Here is a 24,632-nt window from a genome sequence, read left to right as displayed (position 1 = left end):
GGGTTAGCATTTCTTCCAATCGCTGAACCACCTTTAGAAAAAAACTGTGAATTATTAGAGATACATCAGCTGACCTATTCAAGCTTCCGGCACGACACTCGGACTCGGTTTTCTGATGATACCAAGTAGAGACTCTGAAGCTTGTCCTTAATGCAAAGCTATTGCACATTTCCCACTTTAATCAGGCTAGAGAAAGTTGCCTATATTTGCCTGTACTATTGATTTGTGCAATGTTTGCTGAAAGTCCAGTTCCCATGGAAGACATGCCACTGAGTGGTAAAGTGATGCCCTTGCCTTAGGTTGCATGCAGTCTTTAGAATCTGCCGTGACAAAAAGCCTCTTCCTGCTATGTGACCTGGCAAAGAAACCAGTTTAAGCATCAAAGATTCCTTGAGAGTCTTGACACTACTAAGCTTGAATGTGTTCGCTAAAGATTTCTAGCCGTATTTGTAAAAGTTTGGAGATGCTGGGGATTGAACCCAGGACCTCATACATGCGAAGCATGCGCTCTACCACTGAGCTACATCCCCAAAAGTCTACTCGTGGGGTGGAGCACTCACAAGTATTTCTTTCACCGAGTGCCTGCAGGAACCAAATAAGGCGAAGCAAAAGCAGCCACCTGTTGGACGTGCGCTCTTTGCACGTAAACCCAGGCCATGGAGATGCCGGGGATTGAACCCGGGGCCTCACACATGCAAAGCGTGCGCTCTACCACTGAGCTACATCCCCGCTATTTGCACGACTTTCCGAAACTTGCAGGAAACGGGTCAAGATTTTTCAGCCAAGGGTTAGCATTTCTTCCAATCGCTGAACCACCTTTAGAAAAAAACTGTGAATTATTAGAGATACATCAGCTGACCTATTCAAGCTTCCGGCACGACACTCGGACTCGGTTTTCTGATGATACCAAGTAGAGACTCTGAAGCTTGTCCTTAATGCAAAGCTATTGCACATTTCCCACTTTAATCAGGCTAGAGAAAGTTGCCTATATTTGCCTGTACTATTGATTTGTGCAATGTTTGCTGAAAGTCCAGTTCCCATGGAAGACATGCCACTGAGTGGTAAAGTGATGCCCTTGCCTTAGGTTGCATGCAGTCTTTAGAATCTGCCGTGACAAAAAGCCTCTTCCTGCTATGTGACCTGGCAAAGAAACCAGTTTAAGCATCAAAGATTCCTTGAGAGTCTTGACACTACTAAGCTTGAATGTGTTCGCTAAAGATTTCTAGCCGTATTTGTAAAAGTTTGGAGATGCTGGGGATTGAACCCAGGACCTCATACATGCGAAGCATGCGCTCTACCACTGAGCTACATCCCCAAAAGTCTACTCGTGGGGTGGAGCACTCACAAGTATTTCTTTCACCGAGTGCCTGCAGGAACCAAATAAGGCGAAGCAAAAGCAGCCACCTGTTGGACGTGCGCTCTTTGCACGTAAACCCAGGCCATGGAGATGCCGGGGATTGAACCCGGGGCCTCACACATGCAAAGCGTGCGCTCTACCACTGAGCTACATCCCCGCTATTTGCACGACTTTCCGAAACTTGCAGGAAACGGGTCAAGATTTTTCAGCCAAGGGTTAGCATTTCTTCCAATCGCTGAACCACCTTTAGAAAAAAACTGTGAATTATTAGAGATACATCAGCTGACCTATTCAAGCTTCCGGCACGACACTCGGACTCGGTTTTCTGATGATACCAAGTAGAGACTCTGAAGCTTGTCCTTAATGCAAAGCTATTGCACATTTCCCACTTTAATCAGGCTAGAGAAAGTTGCCTATATTTGCCTGTACTATTGATTTGTGCAATGTTTGCTGAAAGTCCAGTTCCCATGGAAGACATGCCACTGAGTGGTAAAGTGATGCCCTTGCCTTAGGTTGCATGCAGTCTTTAGAATCTGCCGTGACAAAAAGCCTCTTCCTGCTATGTGACCTGGCAAAGAAACCAGTTTAAGCATCAAAGATTCCTTGAGAGTCTTGACACTACTAAGCTTGAATGTGTTCGCTAAAGATTTCTAGCCGTATTTGTAAAAGTTTGGAGATGCTGGGGATTGAACCCAGGACCTCATACATGCGAAGCATGCGCTCTACCACTGAGCTACATCCCCAAAAGTCTCCTCGTGGGGTGGAGCACTCACAAGTATTTCTTTCACCGAGTGCCTGCAGGAACCAAATAAGGCGAAGCAAAAGCAGCCACCTGTTGGACGTGCGTTCTTTGCACGTAAACCCAGGCCATGGAGATGCCGGGGATTGAACCCGGGGCCTCACACATGCAAAGCGTGCGCTCTACCACTGAGCTACATCCCCGCTATTTGCACGACTTTCCGAAACTTGCAGGAAACGGGTCAAGATTTTTCAGCCAAGGGTTAGCATTTCCTCCAATCGCTGAACCACCTTTAGAAAAAAACTGTGAATTATTAGAGATACATCAGCTGACCTATTCAAGCTTCCGGCACGACACTCGGACTCGGTTTTCTGATGATACCAAGTAGAGACTCTGAAGCTTGTCCTTAATGCAAAGCTATTGCACATTTCCCACTTTAATCAGGCTAGAGAAAGTTGCCTATATTTGCCTGTACTATTGATTTGTGCAATGTTTGCTGAAAGTCCAGTTCCCATGGAAGACATGCCACTGAGTGGTAAAGTGATGCCCTTGCCTTAGGTTGCATGCAGTCTTTAGAATCTGCCGTGACAAAAAGCCTCTTCCTGCTATGTGACCTGGCAAAGAAACCAGTTTAAGCATCAAAGATTCCTTGAGAGTCTTGACACTACTAAGCTTGAATGTGTTCGCTAAAGATTTCTAGCCGTATTTGTAAAAGTTTGGAGATGCTGGGGATTGAACCCAGGACCTCATACATGCGAAGCATGCGCTCTACCACTGAGCTACATCCCCAAAAGTCTACTCGTGGGGTGGAGCACTCACAAGTATTTCTTTCACCTGTTGGACGTGCGTTCTTTGCACGTAAACCCAGGCCATGGAGATGCCGGGGATTGAACCCGGGGCCTCACACATGCAAAGCGTGCGCTCTACCACTGAGCTACATCCCCGCTATTTGCACGACTTTCCGAAACTTGCAGGAAACGGGTCAAGATTTTTCAGCCAAGGGTTAGCATTTCTTCCAATCGCTGAACCACCTTTAGAAAAAAACTGTGAATTATTAGAGATACATCAGCTGACCTATTCAAGCTTCCGGCACGACACTCGGACTCGGTTTTCTGATGATACCAAGTAGAGACTCTGAAGCTTGTCCTTAATGCAAAGCTATTGCACATTTCCCACTTTAATCAGGCTAGAGAAAGTTGCCTATATTTGCCTGTACTATTGATTTGTGCAATGTTTGCTGAAAGTCCAGTTCCCATGGAAGACATGCCACTGAGTGGTAAAGTGATGCCCTTGCCTTAGGTTGCATGCAGTCTTTAGAATCTGCCGTGACAAAAAGCCTCTTCCTGCTATGTGACCTGGCAAAGAAACCAGTTTAAGCATCAAAGATTCCTTGAGAGTCTTGACACTACTAAGCTTGAATGTGTTCGCTAAAGATTTCTAGCCGTATTTGTAAAAGTTTGGAGATGCTGGGGATTGAACCCAGGACCTCATACATGCGAAGCATGCGCTCTACCACTGAGCTACATCCCCAAAAGTCTACTCGTGGGGTGGAGCACTCACAAGTATTTCTTTCACCTGTTGGACGTGCGTTCTTTGCACGTAAACCCAGGCCATGGAGATGCCGGGGATTGAACCCGGGGCCTCACACATGCAAAGCGTGCGCTCTACCACTGAGCTACATCCCCGCTATTTGCACGACTTTCCGAAACTTGCAGGAAACGGGTCAAGATTTTTCAGCCAAGGGTTAGCATTTCTTCCAATCGCTGAACCACCTTTAGAAAAAAACTGTGAATTATTAGAGATACATCAGCTGACCTATTCAAGCTTCCGGCACGACACTCGGACTCGGTTTTCTGATGATACCAAGTAGAGACTCTGAAGCTTGTCCTTAATGCAAAGCTATTGCACATTTCCCACTTTAATCAGGCTAGAGAAAGTTGCCTATATTTGCCTGTACTATTGATTTGTGCAATGTTTGCTGAAAGTCCAGTTCCCATGGAAGACATGCCACTGAGTGGTAAAGTGATGCCCTTGCCTTAGGTTGCATGCAGTCTTTAGAATCTGCCGTGACAAAAAGCCTCTTCCTGCTATGTGACCTGGCAAAGAAACCAATTTAAGCATCAAAGATTCCTTGAGAGTCTTGACACTACTAAGCTTGAATGTGTTCGCTAAAGATTTCTAGCCGTATTTGTAAAAGTTTGGAGATGCTGGGGATTGAACCCAGGACCTCATACATGCGAAGCATGCGCTCTACCACTGAGCTACATCCCCAAAAGTCTACTCGTGGGGTGGAGCACTCACAAGTATTTCTTTCACCGAGTGCCTGCAGGAACCAAATAAGGCGAAGCAAAAGCAGCCACCTGTTGGACGTGCGTTCTTTGCACGTAAACCCAGGCCATGGAGATGCCGGGGATTGAACCCGGGGCCTCACACATGCAAAGCGTGCGCTCTACCACTGAGCTACATCCCCGCTATTTGCACGACTTTCCGAAACTTGCAGGAAACGGGTCAAGATTTTTCAGCCAAGGGTTAGCATTTCTTCCAATCGCTGAACCACCTTTAGAAAAAAACTGTGAATTATTAGAGATACATCAGCTGACCTATTCAAGCTTCCGGCACGACACTCGGACTCGGTTTTCTGATGATACCAAGTAGAGACTCTGAAGCTTGTCCTTAATGCAAAGCTATTGCACATTTCCCACTTTAATCAGGCTAGAGAAAGTTGCCTATATTTGCCTGTACTATTGATTTGTGCAATGTTTGCTGAAAGTCCAGTTCCCATGGAAGACATGCCACTGAGTGGTAAAGTGATGCCCTTGCCTTAGGTTGCATGCAGTCTTTAGAATCTGCCGTGACAAAAAGCCTCTTCCTGCTATGTGACCTGGCAAAGAAACCAGTTTAAGCATCAAAGATTCCTTGAGAGTCTTGACACTACTAAGCTTGAATGTGTTCGCTAAAGATTTCTAGCCGTATTTGTAAAAGTTTGGAGATGCTGGGGATTGAACCCAGGACCTCATACATGCGAAGCATGCGCTCTACCACTGAGCTACATCCCCAAAAGTCTACTCGTGGGGTGGAGCACTCACAAGTATTTCTTTCACCGAGTGCCTGCAGGAACCAAATAAGGCGAAGCAAAAGCAGCCACCTGTTGGACGTGCGTTCTTTGCACGTAAACCCAGGCCATGGAGATGCCGGGGATTGAACCCGGGGCCTCACACATGCAAAGCGTGCGCTCTACCACTGAGCTACATCCCCGCTATTTGCACGACTTTCCGAAACTTGCAGGAAACGGGTCAAGATTTTTCAGCCAAGGGTTAGCATTTCTTCCAATCGCTGAACCACCTTTAGAAAAAAACTGTGAATTATTAGAGATACATCAGCTGACCTATTCAAGCTTCCGGCACGACACTCGGACTCGGTTTTCTGATGATACCAAGTAGAGACTCTGAAGCTTGTCCTTAATGCAAAGCTATTGCACATTTCCCACTTTAATCAGGCTAGAGAAAGTTGCCTATATTTGCCTGTACTATTGATTTGTGCAATGTTTGCTGAAAGTCCAGTTCCCATGGAAGACATGCCACTGAGTGGTAAAGTGATGCCCTTGCCTTAGGTTGCATGCAGTCTTTAGAATCTGCCGTGACAAAAAGCCTCTTCCTGCTATGTGACCTGGCAAAGAAACCAGTTTAAGCATCAAAGATTCCTTGAGAGTCTTGACACTACTAAGCTTGAATGTGTTCGCTAAAGATTTCTAGCCGTATTTGTAAGTTTGGAGATGCTGGGGATTGAACCCAGGACCTCATCCATGCGAAGCATGCGCTCTACCACTGAGCTACATCCCCAAAAGTCTACTCGTGGGGTGGAGCACTCACAAGTATTTCTTTCACCGAGTGCCTGCAGGAACCAAATAAGGCGAAGCAAAAGCAGCCACCTGTTGGACGTGCGTTCTTTGCACGTAAACCCAGGCCATGGAGATGCCGGGGATTGAACCCGGGGCCTCACACATGCAAAGCGTGCGCTCTACCACTGAGCTACATCCCCGCTATTTGCACGACTTTCCGAAACTTGCAGGAAACGGGTCAAGATTTTTCAGCCAAGGGTTAGCATTTCTTCCAATCGCTGAACCACCTTTAGAAAAAAACTGTGAATTATTAGAGATACATCAGCTGACCTATTCAAGCTTCCGGCACGACACTCGGACTCGGTTTTCTGATGATACCAAGTAGAGACTCTGAAGCTTGTCCTTAATGCAAAGCTATTGCACATTTCCCACTTTAATCAGGCTAGAGAAAGTTGCCTATATTTGCCTGTACTATTGATTTGTGCAATGTTTGCTGAAAGTCCAGTTCCCATGGAAGACATGCCACTGAGTGGTAAAGTGATGCCCTTGCCTTAGGTTGCATGCAGTCTTTAGAATCTGCCGTGACAAAAAGCCTCTTCCTGCTATGTGACCTGGCAAAGAAACCAGTTTAAGCATCAAAGATTCCTTGAGAGTCTTGACACTACTAAGCTTGAATGTGTTCGCTAAAGATTTCTAGCCGTATTTGTAAAAGTTTGGAGATGCTGGGGATTGAACCCAGGACCTCATACATGCGAAGCATGCGCTCTACCACTGAGCTACATCCCCAAAAGTCTACTCGTGGGGTGGAGCACTCACAAGTATTTCTTTCACCGAGTGCCTGCAGGAACCAAATAAGGCGAAGCAAAAGCAGCCACCTGTTGGACGTGCGTTCTTTGCACGTAAACCCAGGCCATGGAGATGCCGGGGATTGAACCCGGGGCCTCACACATGCAAAGCGTGCGCTCTACCACTGAGCTACATCCCCGCTATTTGCACGACTTTCCGAAACTTGCAGGAAACGGGTCAAGATTTTTCAGCCAAGGGTTAGCATTTCCTCCAATAGCTGAACCACCTTTAGAAAAAAACTGTGAATTATTAGAGATACATCAGCTGACCTATTCAAGCTTCCGGCACGACACTCGGACTCGGTTTTCTGATGATACCAAGTAGAGACTCTGAAGCTTGTCCTTAATGCAAAGCTATTGCACATTTCCCACTTTAATCAGGCTAGAGAAAGTTGCCTATATTTGCCTGTACTATTGATTTGTGCAATGTTTGCTGAAAGTCCAGTTCCCATGGAAGACATGCCACTGAGTGGTAAAGTGATGCCCTTGCCTTAGGTTGCATGCAGTCTTTAGAATCTGCCGTGACAAAAAGCCTTTTCCTGCTATGTGACCTGGCAAAGAAACCAATTTAAGCATCAAAGATTCCTTGAGAGTCTTGACACTACTAAGCTTGAATGTGTTCGCTAAAGATTTCTAGCCGTATTTGTAAAAGTTTGGAGATTGAACCCAGGACCTCATACATGCGAAGCATGCGCTCTACCACTGAGCTACATCCCCAAAAGTCTACGCGTGGGGTGGAGCACTCACAAGTATTTCTTTCACCTGTTGGACATGCGTTCTTTGCACGTAAACCCAGGCCATGGAGATGCCGGGGATTGAACCCGGGGCCTCACACATGCAAAGCGTGCGCTCTACCACTGAGCTACATCCCCGCTATTTGCACGACTTTCCGAAACTTGCAGGAAACGGGTCAAGATTTTTCAGCCAAGGGTTAGCATTTCTTCCAATCGCTGAACCACCTTTAGAAAAAACCTGTGAATTATTAGAGATACATCAGCTGACCTATTCAAGCTTCCGGCACGACACTCGGACTCGGTTTTCTGATGATACCAAGTAGAGACTCTGAAGCTTGTCCTTAATGCAAAGCTATTGCACATTTCCCACTTTAATCAGGCTAGAGAAAGTTGCCTATATTTGCCTGTACTATTGATTTGTGCAATGTTTGCTGAAAGTCCAGTTCCCATGGAAGACATGCCACTGAGTGGTAAAGTGATGCCCTTGCCTTAGGTTGCATGCAGTCTTTAGAATCTGCCGTGACAAAAAGCCTCTTCCTGCTATGTGACCTGGCAAAGAAACCAGTTTAAGCATCAAAGATTCCTTGAGAGTCTTGACACTACTAAGCTTGAATGTACATGCGAAGCATGCGCTCTACCACTGAGCTACATCCCCAAAAGTCTACTCGTGGGGTGGAGCACTCACAAGTATTTCTTTCACCGAGTGCCTGCAGGAACCAAATAAGGCGAAGCAAAAGCAGCCACCTGTTGGACGTGCGTTCTTTGCACGTAAACCCAGGCCATGGAGATGCCGGGGATTGAACCCGGGGCCTCACACATGCAAAGCGTGCGCTCTACCACTGAGCTACATCCCCGCTATTTGCACGACTTTCCGAAACTTGCAGGAAACGGGTCAAGATTTTTCAGCCAAGGGTTAGCATTTCTTCCAATCGCTGAACCACCTTTAGAAAAAAACTGTGAATTATTAGAGATACATCAGCTGACCTATTCAAGCTTCCGGCACGACACTCGGACTCGGTTTTCTGATGATACCAAGTAGAGACTCTGAAGCTTGTCCTTAATGCAAAGCTATTGCACATTTCCCACTTTAATCAGGCTAGAGAAAGTTGCCTATATTTGCCTGTACTATTGATTTGTGCAATGTTTGCTGAAAGTCCAGTTCCCATGGAAGACATGCCACTGAGTGGTAAAGTGATGCCCTTGCCTTAGGTTGCATGCAGTCTTTAGAATCTGCCGTGACAAAAAGCCTCTTCCTGCTATGTGACCTGGCAAAGAAACCAGTTTAAGCATCAAAGATTCCTTGAGAGTCTTGACACTACTAAGCTTGAATGTGTTCGCTAAAGATTTCTAGCCGTATTTGTAAAAGTTTGGAGATGCTGGGGATTGAACCCAGGACCTCATACATGCGAAGCATGCGCTCTACCACTGAGCTACATCCCCAAAAGTCTCCTCGTGGGGTGGAGCACTCACAAGTATTTCTTTCACCGAGTGCCTGCAGGAACCAAATAAGGCGAAGCAAAAGCAGCCACCTGTTGGACGTGCGTTCTTTGCACGTAAACCCAGGCCATGGAGATGCCGGGGATTGAACCCGGGGCCTCACACATGCAAAGCGTGCGCTCTACCACTGAGCTACATCCCCGCTATTTGCACGACTTTCCGAAACTTGCAGGAAACGGGTCAAGATTTTTCAGCCAAGGGTTAGCATTTCCTCCAATCGCTGAACCACCTTTAGAAAAAAACTGTGAATTATTAGAGATACATCAGCTGACCTATTCAAGCTTCCGGCACGACACTCGGACTCGGTTTTCTGATGATACCAAGTAGAGACTCTGAAGCTTGTCCTTAATGCAAAGCTATTGCACATTTCCCACTTTAATCAGGCTAGAGAAAGTTGCCTATATTTGCCTGTACTATTGATTTGTGCAATGTTTGCTGAAAGTCCAGTTCCCATGGAAGACATGCCACTGAGTGGTAAAGTGATGCCCTTGCCTTAGGTTGCATGCAGTCTTTAGAATCTGCCGTGACAAAAAGCCTTTTCCTGCTATGTGACCTGGCAAAGAAACCAGTTTAAGCATCAAAGATTCCTTGAGAGTCTTGACACTACTAAGCTTGAATGTGTTCGCTAAAGATTTCTAGCCGTATTTGTAAAAGTTTGGAGATGCTGGGGATTGAACCCAGGACCTCATACATGCGAAGCATGCGCTCTACCACTGAGCTACATCCCCAAAAGTCTACTCGTGGGGTGGAGCACTCACAAGTATTTCTTTCACCTGTTGGACGTGCGTTCTTTGCACGTAAACCCAGGCCATGGAGATGCCGGGGATTGAACCCGGGGCCTCACACATGCAAAGCGTGCGCTCTACCACTGAGCTACATCCCCGCTATTTGCACGACTTTCCGAAACTTGCAGGAAACGGGTCAAGATTTTTCAGCCAAGGGTTAGCATTTCTTCCAATCGCTGAACCACCTTTAGAAAAAAACTGTGAATTATTAGAGATACATCAGCTGACCTATTCAAGCTTCCGGCACGACACTCGGACTCGGTTTTCTGATGATACCAAGTAGAGACTCTGAAGCTTGTCCTTAATGCAAAGCTATTGCACATTTCCCACTTTAATCAGGCTAGAGAAAGTTGCCTATATTTGCCTGTACTATTGATTTGTGCAATGTTTGCTGAAAGTCCAGTTCCCATGGAAGACATGCCACTGAGTGGTAAAGTGATGCCCTTGCCTTAGGTTGCATGCAGTCTTTAGAATCTGCCGTGACAAAAAGCCTCTTCCTGCTATGTGACCTGGCAAAGAAACCAGTTTAAGCATCAAAGATTCCTTGAGAGTCTTGACACTACTAAGCTTGAATGTACATGCGAAGCATGCGCTCTACCACTGAGCTACATCCCCAAAAGTCTACTCGTGGGGTGGAGCACTCACAAGTATTTCTTTCACCGAGTGCCTGCAGGAACCAAATAAGGCGAAGCAAAAGCAGCCACCTGTTGGACGTGCGTTCTTCGCACGTAAACCCAGGCCATGGAGATGCCGGGGATTGAACCCGGGGCCTCACACATGCAAAGCGTGCGCTCTACCACTGAGCTACATCCCCGCTATTTGCACGACTTTCCGAAACTTGCAGGAAACGGGTCAAGATTTTTCAGCCAAGGGTTAGCATTTCTTCCAATCGCTGAACCACCTTTAGAAAAAAACTGTGAATTATTAGAGATATATCAGCTGACCTATTCAAGCTTCCGGCACGACACTCGGACTCGGTTTTCTGATGATACCAAGTAGAGACTCTGAAGCTTGTCCTTAATGCAAAGCTATTGCACATTTCCCACTTTAATCAGGCTAGAGAAAGTTGCCTATATTTGCCTGTACTATTGATTTGTGCAATGTTTGCTGAAAGTCCAGTTCCCATGGAAGACATGCCACTGAGTGGTAAAGTGATGCCCTTGCCTTAGGTTGCATGCAGTCTTTAGAATCTGCCGTGACAAAAAGCCTCTTCCTGCTATGTGACCTGGCAAAGAAACCAGTTTAAGCATCAAAGATTCCTTGAGAGTCTTGACACTACTAAGCTTGAATGTGTTCGCTAAAGATTTCTAGCCGTATTTGTAAAAGTTTGGAGATGCTGGGGATTGAACCCAGGACCTCATACATGCGAAGCATGCGCTCTACCACTGAGCTACATCCCCAAAAGTCTACTCGTGGGGTGGAGCACTCACAAGTATTTCTTTCACCGAGTGCCTGCAGGAACCAAATAAGGCGAAGCAAAAGCAGCCACCTGTTGGACGTGCGCTCTTTGCACGTAAACCCAGGCCATGGAGATGCCGGGGATTGAACCCGGGGCCTCACACATGCAAAGCGTGCGCTCTACCACTGAGCTACATCCCCGCTATTTGCACGACTTTCCGAAACTTGCAGGAAACGGGTCAAGATTTTTCAGCCAAGGGTTAGCATTTCTTCCAATCGCTGAACCACCTTTAGAAAAAAACTGTGAATTATTAGAGATACATCAGCTGACCTATTCAAGCTTCCGGCACGACACTCGGACTCGGTTTTCTGATGATACCAAGTAGAGACTCTGAAGCTTGTCCTTAATGCAAAGCTATTGCACATTTCCCACTTTAATCAGGCTAGAGAAAGTTGCCTATATTTGCCTGTACTATTGATTTGTGCAATGTTTGCTGAAAGTCCAGTTCCCATGGAAGACATGCCACTGAGTGGTAAAGTGATGCCCTTGCCTTAGGTTGCATGCAGTCTTTAGAATCTGCCGTGACAAAAAGCCTCTTCCTGCTATGTGACCTGGCAAAGAAACCAGTTTAAGCATCAAAGATTCCTTGAGAGTCTTGACACTACTAAGCTTGAATGTGTTCGCTAAAGATTTCTAGCCGTATTTGTAAAAGTTTGGAGATGCTGGGGATTGAACCCAGGACCTCATACATGCGAAGCATGCGCTCTACCACTGAGCTACATCCCCAAAAGTCTACTCGTGGGGTGGAGCACTCACAAGTATTTCTTTCACCGAGTGCCTGCCGGAACCAAATAAGGCGAAGCAAAAGCAGCCACCTGTTGGACGTGCGTTCTTTGCACGTAAACCCAGGCCATGGAGATGCCGGGGATTGAACCCGGGGCCTCACACATGCAAAGCGTGCGCTCTACCACTGAGCTACATCCCCGCTATTTGCACGACTTTCCGAAACTTGCAGGAAACGGGTCAAGATTTTTCAGCCAAGGGTTAGCATTTCTTCCAATCGCTGAACCACCTTTAGAAAAAAACTGTGAATTATTAGAGATACATCAGCTGACCTATTCAAGCTTCCGGCACGACACTCGGACTCGGTTTTCTGATGATACCAAGTAGAGACTCTGAAGCTTGTCCTTAATGCAAAGCTATTGCACATTTCCCACTTTAATCAGGCTAGAGAAAGTTGCCTATATTTGCCTGTACTATTGATTTGTGCAATGTTTGCTGAAAGTCCAGTTCCCATGGAAGACATGCCACTGAGTGGTAAAGTGATGCCCTTGCCTTAGGTTGCATGCAGTCTTTAGAATCTGCCGTGACAAAAAGCCTCTTCCTGCTATGTGACCTGGCAAAGAAACCAGTTTAAGCATCAAAGATTCCTTGAGAGTCTTGACACTACTAAGCTTGAATGTGTTCGCTAAAGATTTCTAGCCGTATTTGTAAAAGTTTGGAGATGCTGGGGATTGAACCCAGGACCTCATACATGCGAAGCATGCGCTCTACCACTGAGCTACATCCCCAAAAGTCTACTCGTGGGGTGGAGCACTCACAAGTATTTCTTTCACCGAGTGCCTGCAGGAACCAAATAAGGCGAAGCAAAAGCAGCCACCTGTTGGACGTGCGCTCTTTGCACGTAAACCCAGGCCATGGAGATGCCGGGGATTGAACCCGGGGCCTCACACATGCAAAGCGTGCGCTCTACCACTGAGCTACATCCCCGCTATTTGCACGACTTTCCGAAACTTGCAGGAAACGGGTCAAGATTTTTCAGCCAAGGGTTAGCATTTCTTCCAATCGCTGAACCACCTTTAGAAAAAAACTGTGAATTATTAGAGATACATCAGCTGACCTATTCAAGCTTCCGGCACGACACTCGGACTCGGTTTTCTGATGATACCAAGTAGAGACTCTGAAGCTTGTCCTTAATGCAAAGCTATTGCACATTTCCCACTTTAATCAGGCTAGAGAAAGTTGCCTATATTTGCCTGTACTATTGATTTGTGCAATGTTTGCTGAAAGTCCAGTTCCCATGGAAGACATGCCACTGAGTGGTAAAGTGATGCCCTTGCCTTAGGTTGCATGCAGTCTTTAGAATCTGCCGTGACAAAAAGCCTCTTCCTGCTATGTGACCTGGCAAAGAAACCAGTTTAAGCATCAAAGATTCCTTGAGAGTCTTGACACTACTAAGCTTGAATGTGTTCGCTAAAGATTTCTAGCCGTATTTGTAAAAGTTTGGAGATGCTGGGGATTGAACCCAGGACCTCATACATGCGAAGCATGCGCTCTACCACTGAGCTACATCCCCAAAAGTCTACTCGTGGGGTGGAGCACTCACAAGTATTTCTTTCACCGAGTGCCTGCAGGAACCAAATAAGGCGAAGCAAAAGCAGCCACCTGTTGGACGTGCGCTCTTTGCACGTAAACCCAGGCCATGGAGATGCCGGGGATTGAACCCGGGGCCTCACACATGCAAAGCGTGCGCTCTACCACTGAGCTACATCCCCGCTATTTGCACGACTTTCCGAAACTTGCAGGAAACGGGTCAAGATTTTTCAGCCAAGGGTTAGCATTTCTTCCAATCGCTGAACCACCTTTAGAAAAAAACTGTGAATTATTAGAGATACATCAGCTGACCTATTCAAGCTTCCGGCACGACACTCGGACTCGGTTTTCTGATGATACCAAGTAGAGACTCTGAAGCTTGTCCTTAATGCAAAGCTATTGCACATTTCCCACTTTAATCAGGCTAGAGAAAGTTGCCTATATTTGCCTGTACTATTGATTTGTGCAATGTTTGCTGAAAGTCCAGTTCCCATGGAAGACATGCCACTGAGTGGTAAAGTGATGCCCTTGCCTTAGGTTGCATGCAGTCTTTAGAATCTGCCGTGACAAAAAGCCTCTTCCTGCTATGTGACCTGGCAAAGAAACCAGTTTAAGCATCAAAGATTCCTTGAGAGTCTTGACACTACTAAGCTTGAATGTGTTCGCTAAAGATTTCTAGCCGTATTTGTAAAAGTTTGGAGATGCTGGGGATTGAACCCAGGACCTCATACATGCGAAGCATGCGCTCTACCACTGAGCTACATCCCCAAAAGTCTAATCGTGGGGTGGAGCACTCACAAGTATTTCTTTCACCGAGTGCCTGCAGGAACCAAATAAGGCGAAGCAAAAGCAGCCACCTGTTGGACGTGCGCTCTTTGCACGTAAACCCAGGCCATGGAGATGCCGGGGATTGAACCCGGGGCCTCACACATGCAAAGCGTGCGCTCTACCACTGAGCTACATCCCCGCTATTTGCACGACTTTCCGAAACTTGCAGGAAACGGGTCAAGATTTTTCAGCCAAGGGTTAGCATTTCTTCCAATCGCTGAACCACCTTTAGAAAAAAACTGTGAATTATTAGAGATACATCAGCTGACCTATTCAAGCTTCCGGCACGACACTCGGACTCGGTTTTCTGATGATACCAAGTAGAGACTCTGAAGCTTGTCCTTAATGCAAAGCTATTGCACATTTCCCACTTTAATCAGGCTAGAGAAAGTTGCCTATATTTGCCTGTACTATTGATTTGTGCAATGTTTGCTGAAAGTCCAGTTCCCATGGAAGACATGCCACTGAGTGGTAAAGTGATGCCCTTGCCTTAGGTTGCATGCAGTCTTTAGAATCTGCCGTGACAAAAAGCCTCTTCCTGCTATGTGACCTGGCAAAGAAACCAGTTTAAGCATCAAAGATTCCTTGAGAGTCTTGACACTACTAAGCTTGAATGTGTTCGCTAAAGATTTCTAGCCGTATTTGTAAAAGTTTGGAGATGCTGGGGATTGAACCCAGGACCTCATACATGCGAAGCATGCGCTCTACCACTGAGCTACATCCCCAAAAGTCTACTCGTGGGGTGGAGCACTCACAAGTATTTCTTTCACCGAGTGCCTGCAGGAACCAAATAAGGCGAAGCAAAAGCAGCCACCTGTTGGACGTGCGTTCTTTGCACGTAAACCCAGGCCATGGAGATGCCGGGGATTGAACCCGGGGCCTCACACATGCAAAGCGTGCGCTCTACCACTGAGCTACATCCCCGCTATTTGCACAACTTTCCGAAACTTGCAGGAAACGGGTCAAGATTTTTCAGCCAAGGGTTAGCATTTCTTCCAATCGCTGAACCACCTTTAGAAAAAAACTGTGAATTATTAGAGATACATCAGCTGACCTATTCAAGCTTCCGGCACGACACTCGGACTCGGTTTTCTGATGATACCAAGTAGAGACTCTGAAGCTTGTCCTTAATGCAAAGCTATTGCACATTTCCCACTTTAATCAGGCTAGAGAAAGTTGCCTATATTTGCCTGTACTATTGATTTGTGCAATGTTTGCTGAAAGTCCAGTTCCCATGGAAGACATGCCACTGAGTGGTAAAGTGATGCCCTTGCCTTAGGTTGCATGCAGTCTTTAGAATCTGCCGTGACAAAAAGCCTCTTCCTGCTATGTGACCTGGCAAAGAAACCAGTTTAAGCATCAAAGATTCCTTGAGAGTCTTGACACTACTAAGCTTGAATGTGTTCGCTAAAGATTTCTAGCCGTATTTGTAAAAGTTTGGAGATGCTGGGGATTGAACCCAGGACCTCATACATGCGAAGCATGCGCTCTACCACTGAGCTACATCCCCAAAAGTCTACTCGTGGGGTGGAGCACTCACAAGTATTTCTTTCACCGAGTGCCTGCAGGAACCAAATAAGGCGAAGCAAAAGCAGCCACCTGTTGGACGTGCGCTCTTTGCACGTAAACCCAGGCCATGGAGATGCCGGGGATTGAACCCGGGGCCTCACACATGCAAAGCGTGCGCTCTACCACTGAGCTACATCCCCGCTATTTGCACGACTTTCCGAAACTTGCAGGAAACGGGTCAAGATTTTTCAGCCAAGGGTTAGCATTTCTTCCAATCGCTGAACCACCTTTAGAAAAAAACTGTGAATTATTAGAGATACATCAGCTGACCTATTCAAGCTTCCGGCACGACACTCGGACTCGGTTTTCTGATGATACCAAGTAGAGACTCTGAAGCTTGTCCTTAATGCAAAGCTATTGCACATTTCCCACTTTAATCAGGCTAGAGAAAGTTGCCTATATTTGCCTGTACTATTGATTTGTGCAATGTTTGCTGAAAGTCCAGTTCCCATGGAAGACATGCCACTGAGTGGTAAAGTGATGCCCTTGCCTTAGGTTGCATGCAGTCTTTAGAATCTGCCGTGACAAAAAGCCTCTTCCTGCTATGTGACCTGGCAAAGAAACCAGTTTAAGCATCAAAGATTCCTTGAGAGTCTTGACACTACTAAGCTTGAATGTGTTCGCTAAAGATTTCTAGCCGTATTTGTAAAAGTTTGGAGATGCTGGGGATTGAACCCAGGACCTCATACATGCGAAGCATGCGCTCTACCACTGAGCTACATCCCCAAAAGTCTACTCGTGGGGTGGAGCACTCACAAGTATTTCTTTCACCGAGTGCCTGCAGGAACCAAATAAGGCGAAGCAAAAGCAGCCACCTGTTGGACGTGCGTTCTTTGCACGTAAACCCAGGCCATGGAGATGCCGGGGATTGAACCCAGGGCCTCACACATGCAAAGCGTGCGCTCTACCACTGAGCTACATCCCCGCTATTTGCACGACTTTCCGAAACTTGCAGGAAACGGGTCAAGATTTTTCAGCCAAGGGTTAGCATTTCTTCCAATCGCTGAACCACCTTTAGAAAAAAACTGTGAATTATTAGAGATACATCAGCTGACCTATTCAAGCTTCCGGCACGACACTCGGACTCGGTTTTCTGATGATACCAAGTAGAGACTCTGAAGCTTGTCCTTAATGCAAAGCTATTGCACATTTCCCACTTTAATCAGGCTAGAGAAAGTTGCCTATATTTGCCTGTACTATTGATTTGTGCAATGTTTGCTGAAAGTCCAGTTCCCATGGAAGACATGCCACTGAGTGGTAAAGTGATGCCCTTGCCTTAGGTTGCATGCAGTTTTTAGAATCTGCCGTGACAAAAAGCCTCTTCCTGCTATGTGACCTGGCAAAGAAACCAGTTTAAGCATCAAAGATTCCTTGAGAGTCTTGACACTACTAAGCTTGAATGTGTTCGCTAAAGATTTCTAGCCGTATTTGTAAAAGTTTGGAGATGCTGGGGATTGAACTCAGGACCTCATACATGCGAAGCATGCGCTCTACCACTGAGCTACATCCCCAAAAGTCTACTCGTGGGGTGGAGCACTCACAAGTATTTCTTTCACCGAGTGCCTGCAGGAACCAAATAAGGCGAAGCAAAAGCAGCCACCTGTTGGACGTGCGCTCTTTGCACGTAAACCCAGGCCATGGAGATGCCGGGGATTGAACCCGGGGCCTCACACATGCAAAGCGTGCGCTCTACCACTGAGCTACATCCCCGCTATTTGCACGACTTTCCGAAACTTGCAGGAAACGGGTCAAGATTTTTCAGCCAAGGGTTAGCATTTCTTCCAATCGCTGAACCACCTTTAGAAAAAAACTGTGAATTATTAGAGATACATCAGCTGACCTATTCAAGCTTCCGGCACGACACTCGGACTCGGTTTTCTGATGATACCAAGTAGAGACTCTGAAGCTTGTCCTTAATGCAAAGCTATTGCACATTTCCCACTTTAATCAGGCTAGAGAAAGTTGCCTATATTTGCCTGTACTATTGATTTGTGCAATGTTTGCTGAAAGTCCAGTTCCCATGGAAGACATGCCACTGAGTGGTAAAGTGATGCCCTTGCCTTAGGTTGCATGCAGTCTTTAGAATCTGCCGTGACAAAAAGCCTCTTCCTGCTATGTGACCTGGCAAAGAAACCAGTTTAAGCATCAAAGATTCCTTGAGAGTCTTGACACTACTAAGCTTGAATGTGTTCGCTAAAGATTTCTAGCCGTATTTGTAAAAGTTTGGAGATGCTGGGGATTGAACCCAGGACCTCATACATGCGAAGCATGCGCTCTACCACTGAGCTACATCCCCAAAAGTCTACTCGTGGGGTGGAGCACTCACAAGTATTTCTTTCACCGAGTGCCTGCAGGAACCAAATAAGGCGAAGCAAAAGCAGCCACCTGTTGGACGTGCGCTCTTTGCACGTAAACCCAGGCCATGGAGATGCCGGGGATTGAACCCGGGGCCTCACACATGCAAAGCGTGCGCTCTACCACTGAGCTACATCCCCGCTATTTGCACGACTTTCCGAAACTTGCAGGAAACGGGTCAAGATTTTTCAGCCAAGGGTTAGCATTTCTTCCAATCGCTGAACCACCTTTAGAAAAAAACTGTGAATTATTAGAGATACATCAGCTGACCTATTCAAGCTTCCGGCACGACACTCGGACTCGGTTTTCTGATGATACCAAGTAGAGACTCTGAAGCTTGTCCTTAATGCAAAGCTATTGCACATTTCCCACTTTAATCAGGCTAGAGAAAGTTGCCTATATTTGCCTGTACTATTGATTTGTGCAATGTTTGCTGAAAGTCCAGTTCCCATGGAAGACATGCCACTGAGTGGTAAAGTGATGCCCTTGCCTTAGGTTGCATGCAGTCTTTAGAATCTGCCGTGACAAAAAGCCTCTTCCTGCTATGTGACCTGGCAAAGAAACCAGTTTAAGCATCAAAGATTCCTTGAGAGTCTTGACACTACTAAGCTTGAATGTGTTCGCTAAAGATTTCTAGCCGTATTTGTAAAAGTTTGGAGATGCTGGGGATTGAACCCAGGACCTCATACATGCGAAGCATGCGCTCTACCACTGAGCTACATCCCCAAAAGTCTACTCGTGGGGTGGAGCACTCACAAGTATTTCTTTCACCGAGTGCCTGCAGGAACCAAATAAGGCGAAGCAAAAGCAGCCACCTGTTGGACGTGCGTTCTTTGCACGTAAACCCAGGCCATGGAGATGCCGGGGATTGAACCCGGGGCCTCACACATGCAAAGCGTGCGCTCTACCACTGAGCTACATCCCCGCTATTTGCACGACTTTCCGAAACTTGCAGGAAACGGGTCAAGATTTTTCAGCCAAGGGTTAGCATTTCTTCCAATCGCTGAACCACCTTTAGAAAAAAACTGTGAATTATTAGAGATACATCAGCTGACCTATTCAAGCTTCCGGCACGACACTCGGACTCGGTTTTCTGATGATACCAAGTAGAGACTCTGAAGCTTGTCCTTAATGCAAAGCTATTGCACATTTCCCACTTTAATCAGGCTAGAGAAAGTTGCCTATATTTGCCTGTACTATTGATTTGTGCAATGTTTGCTGAAAGTCCAGTTCCCATGGAAGACATGCCACTGAGTGGTAAAGTGATGCCCTTGCCTTAGGTTGCATGCAGTCTTTAGAATCTGCCATGACAAAAAGCCTCTTCCTGCTATGTGACCTGGCAAAGAAACCAGTTTAAGCATCAAAGATTCCTTGAGAGTCTTGACACTACTAAGCTTGAATGTGTTCGCTAAAGATTTCTAGCCGTATTTGTAAAAGTTTGGAGATGCTGGGGATTGAACCCAGGACCTCATACATGCGAAGCATGCGCTCTACCACTGAGCTACATCCCCAAAAGTCTCCTCGTGGGGTGGAGCACTCACAAGTATTTCTTTCACCGAGTGCCTGCAGGAACCAAATAAGGCGAAGCAAAAGCAGCCACCTGTTGGACGTGCGTTCTTTGCACGTAAACCCAGGCCATGGAGATGCCGGGGATTGAACCCGGGGCCTCACACATGCAAAGCGTGCGCTCTACCACTGAGCTACATCCCCGCTATTTGCACGACTTTCCGAAACTTGCAGGAAACGGGTCAAAATTTTTCAGCCAAGGGTTAGCATTTCTTCCAATCGCTGAACCACCTTTAGAAAAAAACTGTGAATTATTAGAGATACATCAGCTGACCTATTCAAGCTTCCGGCACGACACTCGGACTCGGTTTTCTGATGATACCAAGTAGAGACTCTGAAGCTTGTCCTTAATGCAAAGCTATTGCACATTTCCCACTTTAATCAGGCTAGAGAAAGTTGCCTATATTTGCCTGTACTATTGATTTGTGCAATGTTTGCTGAAAGTCCAGTTCCCATGGAAGACATGCCACTGAGTGGTAAAGTGATGCCCTTGCCTTAGGTTGCATGCAGTCTTTAGAATCTGCCGTGACAAAAAGCCTCTTCCTGCTATGTGACCTGGCAAAGAAACCAGTTTAAGCATCAAAGATTCCTTGAGAGTCTTGACACTACTAAGCTTGAATGTGTTCGCTAAAGATTTCTAGCCGTATTTGTAAAAGTTTGGAGATGCTGGGGATTGAACCCAGGACCTCATACATGCGAAGCATGCGCTCTACCACTGAGCTACATCCCCAAAAGTCTACTTGTGGGGTGGAGCACTCACAAGTATTTCTTTCACCGAGTGCCTGCAGGAACCAAATAAGGCGAAGCAAAAGCAGCCACCTGTTGGACGTGCGTTCTTTGCACGTAAACCCAGGCCATGGAGATGCCGGGGATTGAACCCGGGGCCTCACACATGCAAAGCGTGCGCTCTACCACTGAGCTACATCCCCGCTATTTGCACGACTTTCCGAAACTTGCAGGAAACGGGTCAAGATTTTTCAGCCAAGGGTTAGCATTTCTTCCAATCGCTGAACCACCTTTAGAAAAAAACTGTGAATTATTAGAGATACATCAGCTGACCTATTCAAGCTTCCGGCACGACACTCGGACTCGGTTTTCTGATGATACCAAGTAGAGACTCTGAAGCTTGTCCTTAATGCAAAGCTATTGCACATTTCCCACTTTAATCAGGCTAGAGAAAGTTGCCTATATTTGCCTGTACTATTGATTTGTGCAATGTTTGCTGAAAGTCCAGTTCCCATGGAAGACATGCCACTGAGTGGTAAAGTGATGCCCTTGCCTTACGTTGCATGCAGTCTTTAGAATCTGCCGTGACAAAAAGCCTCTTCCTGCTATGTGACCTGGCAAAGAAACCAGTTTAAGCATCAAAGATTCCTTGAGAGTCTTGACACTACTAAGCTTGAATGTGTTCGCTAAAGATTTCTAGCCGTATTTGTAAAAGTTTGGAGATGCTGGGGATTGAACCCAGGACCTCATACATGCGAAGCATGCGCTCTACCACTGAGCTACATCCCCAAAAGTCTCCTCGTGGGGTGGAGCACTCACAAGTATTTCTTTCACCGAGTGCCTGCAGGAACCAAATAAGGCGAAGCAAAAGCAGCCACCTGTTGGACGTGCGTTCTTTGCACGTAAACCCAGGCCATGGAGATGCCGGGGATTGAACCCGGGGCCTCACACATGCAAAGCGTGCGCTCTACCACTGAGCTACATCCCCGCTATTTGCACGACTTTCCGAAACTTGCAGGAAACGGGTCAAGATTTTTCAGCCAAGGGTTAGCATTTCTTCCAATCGCTGAACCACCTTTAGAAAAAAACTGTGAATTATTAGAGATACATCAGCTGACCTATTCAAGCTTCCGGCACGACACTCGGACTCGGTTTTCTGATGATACCAAGTAGAGACTCTGAAGCTTGTCCTTAATGCAAAGCTATTGCACATTTCCCACTTTAATCAGGCTAGAGAAAGTTGCCTATATTTGCCTGTACTATTGATTTGTGCAATGTTTGCTGAAAGTCCAGTTCCCATGGAAGACATGCCACTGAGTGGTAAAGTGATGCCCTTGCCTTAGGTTGCATGCAGTCTTTAGAATCTGCCGTGACAAAAAGCCTCTTCCTGCTATGTGACCTGGCAAAGAAACCAGTTTAAGCATCAAAGATTCCTTGAGAGTCTTGACACTACTAAGCTTGAATGTGTTCGCTAAAGATTTCTAGCCGTATTTGTAAAAGTTTGGAGATGCTGGGGATTGAACCCAGGACCTCATACATGCGAAGCATGCGCTCTACCACTGAGCTACATCCCCAAAAGTCTCCTCGTGGGGTGGAGCACTCACAAGTATTTCTTTCACCGAGTGCCTGCAGGAACCAAATAAGGCGAAGCAAAAGCAGCCACCTGTTGGACGTGCGTTCTTTGCACGTAAACCCAGGCCATGGAGATGCCGGGGATTGAACCCGGGGCCTCACACATGCAAAGCGTGCGCTCTACCACTGAGCTACATCCCCGCTATTTGCATGACTTTCCGAAACTTGCAGGAAACGGGTCAAGATTTTTCAGCCAAGGGTTAGCATTTCTTCCAATCGCTGAACCACCTTTAGAAAAAAACTGTGAATTATTAGAGATACATCAGCTGACCTATTCAAGCTTCCGGCACGACACTCGGACTCGGTTTTCTGATGATACCAAGTAGAGACTCTGAAGCTTGTCCTTAATGCAAAGCTATTGCACATTTCCCACTTTAATCAGGCTAGAGAAAGTTGCCTATATTTGCCTGTACTATTGATTTGTGCAATGTTTGCTGAAAGTCCAGTTCCCATGGAAGACATGCCACTGAGTGGTAAAGTGATGCCCTTGCCTTAGGTTGCATGCAGTCTTTAGAATCTGCCGTGACAAAAAGCCTCTTCCTGCTATGTGACCTGGCAAAGAAACCAGTTTAAGCATCAAAGATTCCTTGAGAGTCTTGACACTACTAAGCTTGAATGTGTTCGCTAAAGATTTCTAGCCGTATTTGTAAAAGTTTGGAGATGCTGGGGATTGAACCCAGGACCTCATACATGCGAAGCATGCGCTCTACCACTGAGCTACATCCCCAAAAGTCTACTCGTGGGGTGGAGCACTCACAAGTATTTCTTTCACCGAGTGCCTGCAGGAACCAAATAAGGCGAAGCAAAAGCAGCCACCTGTTGGACGTGCGTTCTTTGCACGTAAACCCAGGCCATGGAGATGCCGGGGATTGAACCCGGGGCCTCACACATGCAAAGCGTGCGCTCTACCACTGAGCTACATCCCCGCTATTTGCACGACTTTCCGAAACTTGCAGGAAACGGGTCAAGATTTTTCAGCCAAGGGTTAGCATTTCTTCCAATCGCTGAACCACCTTTAGAAAAAAACTGTGAATTATTAGAGATACATCAGCTGACCTATTCAAGCTTCCGGCACGACACTCGGACTCGGTTTTCTGATGATACCAAGTAGAGACTCTGAAACCTGTCCTTAATGCAAAGCTATTGCACATTTCCCACTTTAATCAGGCTAGAGAAAGTTGCCTATATTTGCCTGTACTATTGATTTGTGCAATGTTTGCTGAAAGTCCAGTTCCCATGGAAGACATGCCACTGAGTGGTAAAGTGATGCCCTTGCCTTAGGTTGCATGCAGTCTTTAGAATCTGCCGTGACAAAAAGCCTCTTCCTGCTATGTGACCTGGCAAAGAAACCAGTTTAAGCATCAAAGATTCCTTGAGAGTCTTGACACTACTAAGCTTGAATGTGTTCGCTAAAGATTTCTAGCCGTATTTGTAAAAGTTTGGAGATGCTGGGGTTTGAAACCAGGACCTCATACATGCGAAGCATGCGCTCTACCACTGAGCTACATCCCCAAAAGTCTCCTCGTGGGGTGGAGCACTCACAAGTATTTCTTTCACCGAGTGCCTGCAGGAACCAAATAAGGCGAAGCAAAAGCAGCCACCTGTTGGACGTGCGTTCTTTGCACGTAAACCCAGGCCATGGAGATGCCGGGGATTGAACCCGGGGCCTCACACATGCAAAGCGTGCGCTCTACCACTGAGCTACATCCCCGCTATTTGCACGACTTTCCGAAACTTGCAGGAAACGGGTCAAGATTTTTCAGCCAAGGGTTAGCATTTCTTCCAATCGCTGAACCACCTTTAGAAAAAAACTGTGAATTATTAGAGATACATCAGCTGACCTATTCAAGCTTCCGGCACGACACTCGGACTCGGTTTTCTGATGATACCAAGTAGAGACTCTGAAGCTTGTCCTTAATGCAAAGCTATTGCACATTTCCCACTTTAATCAGGCTAGAGAAAGTTGCCTATATTTGCCTGTACTATTGATTTGTGCAATGTTTGCTGAAAGTCCAGTTCCCATGGAAGACATGCCACTGAGTGGTAAAGTGATGCCCTTGCCTTAGGTTGCATGCAGTCTTTAGAATCTGCCGTGACAAAAAGCCTCTTCCTGCTATGTGACCTGGCAAAGAAACCAGTTTAAGCATCAAAGATTCCTTGAGAGTCTTGACACTACTAAGCTTGAATGTGTTCGCTAAAGATTTCTAGCCGTATTTGTAAAAGTTTGGAGATGCTGGTGATTGAACCCAGGACCTCATACATGCGAAGCATGCGCTCTACCACTGAGCTACATCCCCAAAAGTCTACTCGTGGGGTGGAGCACTCACAAGTATTTCTTTCACCGAGTGCCTGCAGGAACCAAATAAGGCGAAGCAAAAGCAGCCACCTG

At 46.4% G+C, this 24,632-nt stretch overlaps 60 non-coding genes across 60 annotated transcripts; all 60 read right to left on the bottom strand.

Annotated features, from left to right (window-relative positions):
* Positions 1 to 458: 458 nt before the first annotated feature.
* TRNAA-CGC (transfer RNA alanine (anticodon CGC)) lies at positions 459 to 530 on the bottom strand. The gene has a single exon. It is a non-coding gene; the product is annotated as a tRNA-Ala (tRNA).
* A 127-nt stretch (positions 531 to 657) lies between these two features.
* On the bottom strand, positions 658 to 729 carry TRNAA-UGC (transfer RNA alanine (anticodon UGC)). Its single transcript has one exon. It is a non-coding gene; the product is annotated as a tRNA-Ala (tRNA).
* A 514-nt stretch (positions 730 to 1,243) lies between these two features.
* TRNAA-CGC (transfer RNA alanine (anticodon CGC)) lies at positions 1,244 to 1,315 on the bottom strand. The gene has a single exon. It is a non-coding gene; the product is annotated as a tRNA-Ala (tRNA).
* A 127-nt stretch (positions 1,316 to 1,442) lies between these two features.
* On the bottom strand, positions 1,443 to 1,514 carry TRNAA-UGC (transfer RNA alanine (anticodon UGC)). The gene has a single exon. It is a non-coding gene; the product is annotated as a tRNA-Ala (tRNA).
* A 514-nt stretch (positions 1,515 to 2,028) lies between these two features.
* TRNAA-CGC (transfer RNA alanine (anticodon CGC)) lies at positions 2,029 to 2,100 on the bottom strand. The gene has a single exon. It is a non-coding gene; the product is annotated as a tRNA-Ala (tRNA).
* A 127-nt stretch (positions 2,101 to 2,227) lies between these two features.
* TRNAA-UGC (transfer RNA alanine (anticodon UGC)) lies at positions 2,228 to 2,299 on the bottom strand. Its single transcript has one exon. It is a non-coding gene; the product is annotated as a tRNA-Ala (tRNA).
* A 514-nt stretch (positions 2,300 to 2,813) lies between these two features.
* TRNAA-CGC (transfer RNA alanine (anticodon CGC)) lies at positions 2,814 to 2,885 on the bottom strand. Its single transcript has one exon. It is a non-coding gene; the product is annotated as a tRNA-Ala (tRNA).
* An 83-nt stretch (positions 2,886 to 2,968) lies between these two features.
* TRNAA-UGC (transfer RNA alanine (anticodon UGC)) lies at positions 2,969 to 3,040 on the bottom strand. The gene has a single exon. It is a non-coding gene; the product is annotated as a tRNA-Ala (tRNA).
* Positions 3,041 to 3,554: 514 nt separating this feature from the next.
* Positions 3,555 to 3,626, bottom strand: TRNAA-CGC (transfer RNA alanine (anticodon CGC)). Its single transcript has one exon. It is a non-coding gene; the product is annotated as a tRNA-Ala (tRNA).
* Positions 3,627 to 3,709: 83 nt separating this feature from the next.
* Positions 3,710 to 3,781, bottom strand: TRNAA-UGC (transfer RNA alanine (anticodon UGC)). The gene has a single exon. It is a non-coding gene; the product is annotated as a tRNA-Ala (tRNA).
* Positions 3,782 to 4,295: 514 nt separating this feature from the next.
* On the bottom strand, positions 4,296 to 4,367 carry TRNAA-CGC (transfer RNA alanine (anticodon CGC)). The gene has a single exon. It is a non-coding gene; the product is annotated as a tRNA-Ala (tRNA).
* A 127-nt stretch (positions 4,368 to 4,494) lies between these two features.
* On the bottom strand, positions 4,495 to 4,566 carry TRNAA-UGC (transfer RNA alanine (anticodon UGC)). Its single transcript has one exon. It is a non-coding gene; the product is annotated as a tRNA-Ala (tRNA).
* Positions 4,567 to 5,080: 514 nt separating this feature from the next.
* TRNAA-CGC (transfer RNA alanine (anticodon CGC)) lies at positions 5,081 to 5,152 on the bottom strand. Its single transcript has one exon. It is a non-coding gene; the product is annotated as a tRNA-Ala (tRNA).
* Positions 5,153 to 5,279: 127 nt separating this feature from the next.
* Positions 5,280 to 5,351, bottom strand: TRNAA-UGC (transfer RNA alanine (anticodon UGC)). Its single transcript has one exon. It is a non-coding gene; the product is annotated as a tRNA-Ala (tRNA).
* Positions 5,352 to 5,863: 512 nt separating this feature from the next.
* Positions 5,864 to 5,935, bottom strand: TRNAA-CGC (transfer RNA alanine (anticodon CGC)). Its single transcript has one exon. It is a non-coding gene; the product is annotated as a tRNA-Ala (tRNA).
* A 127-nt stretch (positions 5,936 to 6,062) lies between these two features.
* Positions 6,063 to 6,134, bottom strand: TRNAA-UGC (transfer RNA alanine (anticodon UGC)). Its single transcript has one exon. It is a non-coding gene; the product is annotated as a tRNA-Ala (tRNA).
* Positions 6,135 to 6,648: 514 nt separating this feature from the next.
* On the bottom strand, positions 6,649 to 6,720 carry TRNAA-CGC (transfer RNA alanine (anticodon CGC)). The gene has a single exon. It is a non-coding gene; the product is annotated as a tRNA-Ala (tRNA).
* A 127-nt stretch (positions 6,721 to 6,847) lies between these two features.
* On the bottom strand, positions 6,848 to 6,919 carry TRNAA-UGC (transfer RNA alanine (anticodon UGC)). The gene has a single exon. It is a non-coding gene; the product is annotated as a tRNA-Ala (tRNA).
* A 660-nt stretch (positions 6,920 to 7,579) lies between these two features.
* TRNAA-UGC (transfer RNA alanine (anticodon UGC)) lies at positions 7,580 to 7,651 on the bottom strand. The gene has a single exon. It is a non-coding gene; the product is annotated as a tRNA-Ala (tRNA).
* Positions 7,652 to 8,295: 644 nt separating this feature from the next.
* Positions 8,296 to 8,367, bottom strand: TRNAA-UGC (transfer RNA alanine (anticodon UGC)). The gene has a single exon. It is a non-coding gene; the product is annotated as a tRNA-Ala (tRNA).
* Positions 8,368 to 8,881: 514 nt separating this feature from the next.
* TRNAA-CGC (transfer RNA alanine (anticodon CGC)) lies at positions 8,882 to 8,953 on the bottom strand. The gene has a single exon. It is a non-coding gene; the product is annotated as a tRNA-Ala (tRNA).
* A 127-nt stretch (positions 8,954 to 9,080) lies between these two features.
* On the bottom strand, positions 9,081 to 9,152 carry TRNAA-UGC (transfer RNA alanine (anticodon UGC)). Its single transcript has one exon. It is a non-coding gene; the product is annotated as a tRNA-Ala (tRNA).
* Positions 9,153 to 9,666: 514 nt separating this feature from the next.
* Positions 9,667 to 9,738, bottom strand: TRNAA-CGC (transfer RNA alanine (anticodon CGC)). The gene has a single exon. It is a non-coding gene; the product is annotated as a tRNA-Ala (tRNA).
* An 83-nt stretch (positions 9,739 to 9,821) lies between these two features.
* Positions 9,822 to 9,893, bottom strand: TRNAA-UGC (transfer RNA alanine (anticodon UGC)). Its single transcript has one exon. It is a non-coding gene; the product is annotated as a tRNA-Ala (tRNA).
* A 644-nt stretch (positions 9,894 to 10,537) lies between these two features.
* TRNAA-UGC (transfer RNA alanine (anticodon UGC)) lies at positions 10,538 to 10,609 on the bottom strand. Its single transcript has one exon. It is a non-coding gene; the product is annotated as a tRNA-Ala (tRNA).
* A 514-nt stretch (positions 10,610 to 11,123) lies between these two features.
* TRNAA-CGC (transfer RNA alanine (anticodon CGC)) lies at positions 11,124 to 11,195 on the bottom strand. Its single transcript has one exon. It is a non-coding gene; the product is annotated as a tRNA-Ala (tRNA).
* A 127-nt stretch (positions 11,196 to 11,322) lies between these two features.
* Positions 11,323 to 11,394, bottom strand: TRNAA-UGC (transfer RNA alanine (anticodon UGC)). The gene has a single exon. It is a non-coding gene; the product is annotated as a tRNA-Ala (tRNA).
* A 514-nt stretch (positions 11,395 to 11,908) lies between these two features.
* Positions 11,909 to 11,980, bottom strand: TRNAA-CGC (transfer RNA alanine (anticodon CGC)). The gene has a single exon. It is a non-coding gene; the product is annotated as a tRNA-Ala (tRNA).
* A 127-nt stretch (positions 11,981 to 12,107) lies between these two features.
* TRNAA-UGC (transfer RNA alanine (anticodon UGC)) lies at positions 12,108 to 12,179 on the bottom strand. Its single transcript has one exon. It is a non-coding gene; the product is annotated as a tRNA-Ala (tRNA).
* A 514-nt stretch (positions 12,180 to 12,693) lies between these two features.
* Positions 12,694 to 12,765, bottom strand: TRNAA-CGC (transfer RNA alanine (anticodon CGC)). The gene has a single exon. It is a non-coding gene; the product is annotated as a tRNA-Ala (tRNA).
* A 127-nt stretch (positions 12,766 to 12,892) lies between these two features.
* Positions 12,893 to 12,964, bottom strand: TRNAA-UGC (transfer RNA alanine (anticodon UGC)). Its single transcript has one exon. It is a non-coding gene; the product is annotated as a tRNA-Ala (tRNA).
* A 514-nt stretch (positions 12,965 to 13,478) lies between these two features.
* On the bottom strand, positions 13,479 to 13,550 carry TRNAA-CGC (transfer RNA alanine (anticodon CGC)). Its single transcript has one exon. It is a non-coding gene; the product is annotated as a tRNA-Ala (tRNA).
* Positions 13,551 to 13,677: 127 nt separating this feature from the next.
* TRNAA-UGC (transfer RNA alanine (anticodon UGC)) lies at positions 13,678 to 13,749 on the bottom strand. The gene has a single exon. It is a non-coding gene; the product is annotated as a tRNA-Ala (tRNA).
* Positions 13,750 to 14,263: 514 nt separating this feature from the next.
* Positions 14,264 to 14,335, bottom strand: TRNAA-CGC (transfer RNA alanine (anticodon CGC)). The gene has a single exon. It is a non-coding gene; the product is annotated as a tRNA-Ala (tRNA).
* A 127-nt stretch (positions 14,336 to 14,462) lies between these two features.
* On the bottom strand, positions 14,463 to 14,534 carry TRNAA-UGC (transfer RNA alanine (anticodon UGC)). The gene has a single exon. It is a non-coding gene; the product is annotated as a tRNA-Ala (tRNA).
* Positions 14,535 to 15,048: 514 nt separating this feature from the next.
* TRNAA-CGC (transfer RNA alanine (anticodon CGC)) lies at positions 15,049 to 15,120 on the bottom strand. The gene has a single exon. It is a non-coding gene; the product is annotated as a tRNA-Ala (tRNA).
* Positions 15,121 to 15,247: 127 nt separating this feature from the next.
* Positions 15,248 to 15,319, bottom strand: TRNAA-UGC (transfer RNA alanine (anticodon UGC)). Its single transcript has one exon. It is a non-coding gene; the product is annotated as a tRNA-Ala (tRNA).
* A 514-nt stretch (positions 15,320 to 15,833) lies between these two features.
* On the bottom strand, positions 15,834 to 15,905 carry TRNAA-CGC (transfer RNA alanine (anticodon CGC)). Its single transcript has one exon. It is a non-coding gene; the product is annotated as a tRNA-Ala (tRNA).
* Positions 15,906 to 16,032: 127 nt separating this feature from the next.
* Positions 16,033 to 16,104, bottom strand: TRNAA-UGC (transfer RNA alanine (anticodon UGC)). The gene has a single exon. It is a non-coding gene; the product is annotated as a tRNA-Ala (tRNA).
* A 514-nt stretch (positions 16,105 to 16,618) lies between these two features.
* TRNAA-CGC (transfer RNA alanine (anticodon CGC)) lies at positions 16,619 to 16,690 on the bottom strand. Its single transcript has one exon. It is a non-coding gene; the product is annotated as a tRNA-Ala (tRNA).
* A 127-nt stretch (positions 16,691 to 16,817) lies between these two features.
* TRNAA-UGC (transfer RNA alanine (anticodon UGC)) lies at positions 16,818 to 16,889 on the bottom strand. The gene has a single exon. It is a non-coding gene; the product is annotated as a tRNA-Ala (tRNA).
* A 514-nt stretch (positions 16,890 to 17,403) lies between these two features.
* TRNAA-CGC (transfer RNA alanine (anticodon CGC)) lies at positions 17,404 to 17,475 on the bottom strand. The gene has a single exon. It is a non-coding gene; the product is annotated as a tRNA-Ala (tRNA).
* A 127-nt stretch (positions 17,476 to 17,602) lies between these two features.
* Positions 17,603 to 17,674, bottom strand: TRNAA-UGC (transfer RNA alanine (anticodon UGC)). The gene has a single exon. It is a non-coding gene; the product is annotated as a tRNA-Ala (tRNA).
* Positions 17,675 to 18,188: 514 nt separating this feature from the next.
* Positions 18,189 to 18,260, bottom strand: TRNAA-CGC (transfer RNA alanine (anticodon CGC)). The gene has a single exon. It is a non-coding gene; the product is annotated as a tRNA-Ala (tRNA).
* A 127-nt stretch (positions 18,261 to 18,387) lies between these two features.
* On the bottom strand, positions 18,388 to 18,459 carry TRNAA-UGC (transfer RNA alanine (anticodon UGC)). Its single transcript has one exon. It is a non-coding gene; the product is annotated as a tRNA-Ala (tRNA).
* A 514-nt stretch (positions 18,460 to 18,973) lies between these two features.
* On the bottom strand, positions 18,974 to 19,045 carry TRNAA-CGC (transfer RNA alanine (anticodon CGC)). The gene has a single exon. It is a non-coding gene; the product is annotated as a tRNA-Ala (tRNA).
* Positions 19,046 to 19,172: 127 nt separating this feature from the next.
* On the bottom strand, positions 19,173 to 19,244 carry TRNAA-UGC (transfer RNA alanine (anticodon UGC)). Its single transcript has one exon. It is a non-coding gene; the product is annotated as a tRNA-Ala (tRNA).
* Positions 19,245 to 19,758: 514 nt separating this feature from the next.
* TRNAA-CGC (transfer RNA alanine (anticodon CGC)) lies at positions 19,759 to 19,830 on the bottom strand. Its single transcript has one exon. It is a non-coding gene; the product is annotated as a tRNA-Ala (tRNA).
* A 127-nt stretch (positions 19,831 to 19,957) lies between these two features.
* On the bottom strand, positions 19,958 to 20,029 carry TRNAA-UGC (transfer RNA alanine (anticodon UGC)). Its single transcript has one exon. It is a non-coding gene; the product is annotated as a tRNA-Ala (tRNA).
* A 514-nt stretch (positions 20,030 to 20,543) lies between these two features.
* Positions 20,544 to 20,615, bottom strand: TRNAA-CGC (transfer RNA alanine (anticodon CGC)). The gene has a single exon. It is a non-coding gene; the product is annotated as a tRNA-Ala (tRNA).
* A 127-nt stretch (positions 20,616 to 20,742) lies between these two features.
* TRNAA-UGC (transfer RNA alanine (anticodon UGC)) lies at positions 20,743 to 20,814 on the bottom strand. The gene has a single exon. It is a non-coding gene; the product is annotated as a tRNA-Ala (tRNA).
* Positions 20,815 to 21,328: 514 nt separating this feature from the next.
* On the bottom strand, positions 21,329 to 21,400 carry TRNAA-CGC (transfer RNA alanine (anticodon CGC)). Its single transcript has one exon. It is a non-coding gene; the product is annotated as a tRNA-Ala (tRNA).
* Positions 21,401 to 21,527: 127 nt separating this feature from the next.
* On the bottom strand, positions 21,528 to 21,599 carry TRNAA-UGC (transfer RNA alanine (anticodon UGC)). The gene has a single exon. It is a non-coding gene; the product is annotated as a tRNA-Ala (tRNA).
* A 514-nt stretch (positions 21,600 to 22,113) lies between these two features.
* TRNAA-CGC (transfer RNA alanine (anticodon CGC)) lies at positions 22,114 to 22,185 on the bottom strand. The gene has a single exon. It is a non-coding gene; the product is annotated as a tRNA-Ala (tRNA).
* A 127-nt stretch (positions 22,186 to 22,312) lies between these two features.
* TRNAA-UGC (transfer RNA alanine (anticodon UGC)) lies at positions 22,313 to 22,384 on the bottom strand. The gene has a single exon. It is a non-coding gene; the product is annotated as a tRNA-Ala (tRNA).
* A 514-nt stretch (positions 22,385 to 22,898) lies between these two features.
* On the bottom strand, positions 22,899 to 22,970 carry TRNAA-CGC (transfer RNA alanine (anticodon CGC)). The gene has a single exon. It is a non-coding gene; the product is annotated as a tRNA-Ala (tRNA).
* Positions 22,971 to 23,097: 127 nt separating this feature from the next.
* Positions 23,098 to 23,169, bottom strand: TRNAA-UGC (transfer RNA alanine (anticodon UGC)). Its single transcript has one exon. It is a non-coding gene; the product is annotated as a tRNA-Ala (tRNA).
* Positions 23,170 to 23,683: 514 nt separating this feature from the next.
* Positions 23,684 to 23,755, bottom strand: TRNAA-CGC (transfer RNA alanine (anticodon CGC)). Its single transcript has one exon. It is a non-coding gene; the product is annotated as a tRNA-Ala (tRNA).
* A 127-nt stretch (positions 23,756 to 23,882) lies between these two features.
* On the bottom strand, positions 23,883 to 23,954 carry TRNAA-UGC (transfer RNA alanine (anticodon UGC)). The gene has a single exon. It is a non-coding gene; the product is annotated as a tRNA-Ala (tRNA).
* A 514-nt stretch (positions 23,955 to 24,468) lies between these two features.
* Positions 24,469 to 24,540, bottom strand: TRNAA-CGC (transfer RNA alanine (anticodon CGC)). The gene has a single exon. It is a non-coding gene; the product is annotated as a tRNA-Ala (tRNA).
* Between the last annotated feature and the right edge of the window lie 92 nt (positions 24,541 to 24,632).

The sequence above is a fragment of the Ranitomeya imitator genome, chromosome 1 (assembly GCF_032444005.1).
Source record: "Ranitomeya imitator isolate aRanImi1 chromosome 1, aRanImi1.pri, whole genome shotgun sequence".
Taxonomy (NCBI): Eukaryota; Metazoa; Chordata; class Amphibia; order Anura; family Dendrobatidae; genus Ranitomeya; species Ranitomeya imitator.
The sequence above is the reverse complement of the archived record's forward strand: the minus strand, read 5'-3'. Positions and strand labels throughout refer to the sequence as shown.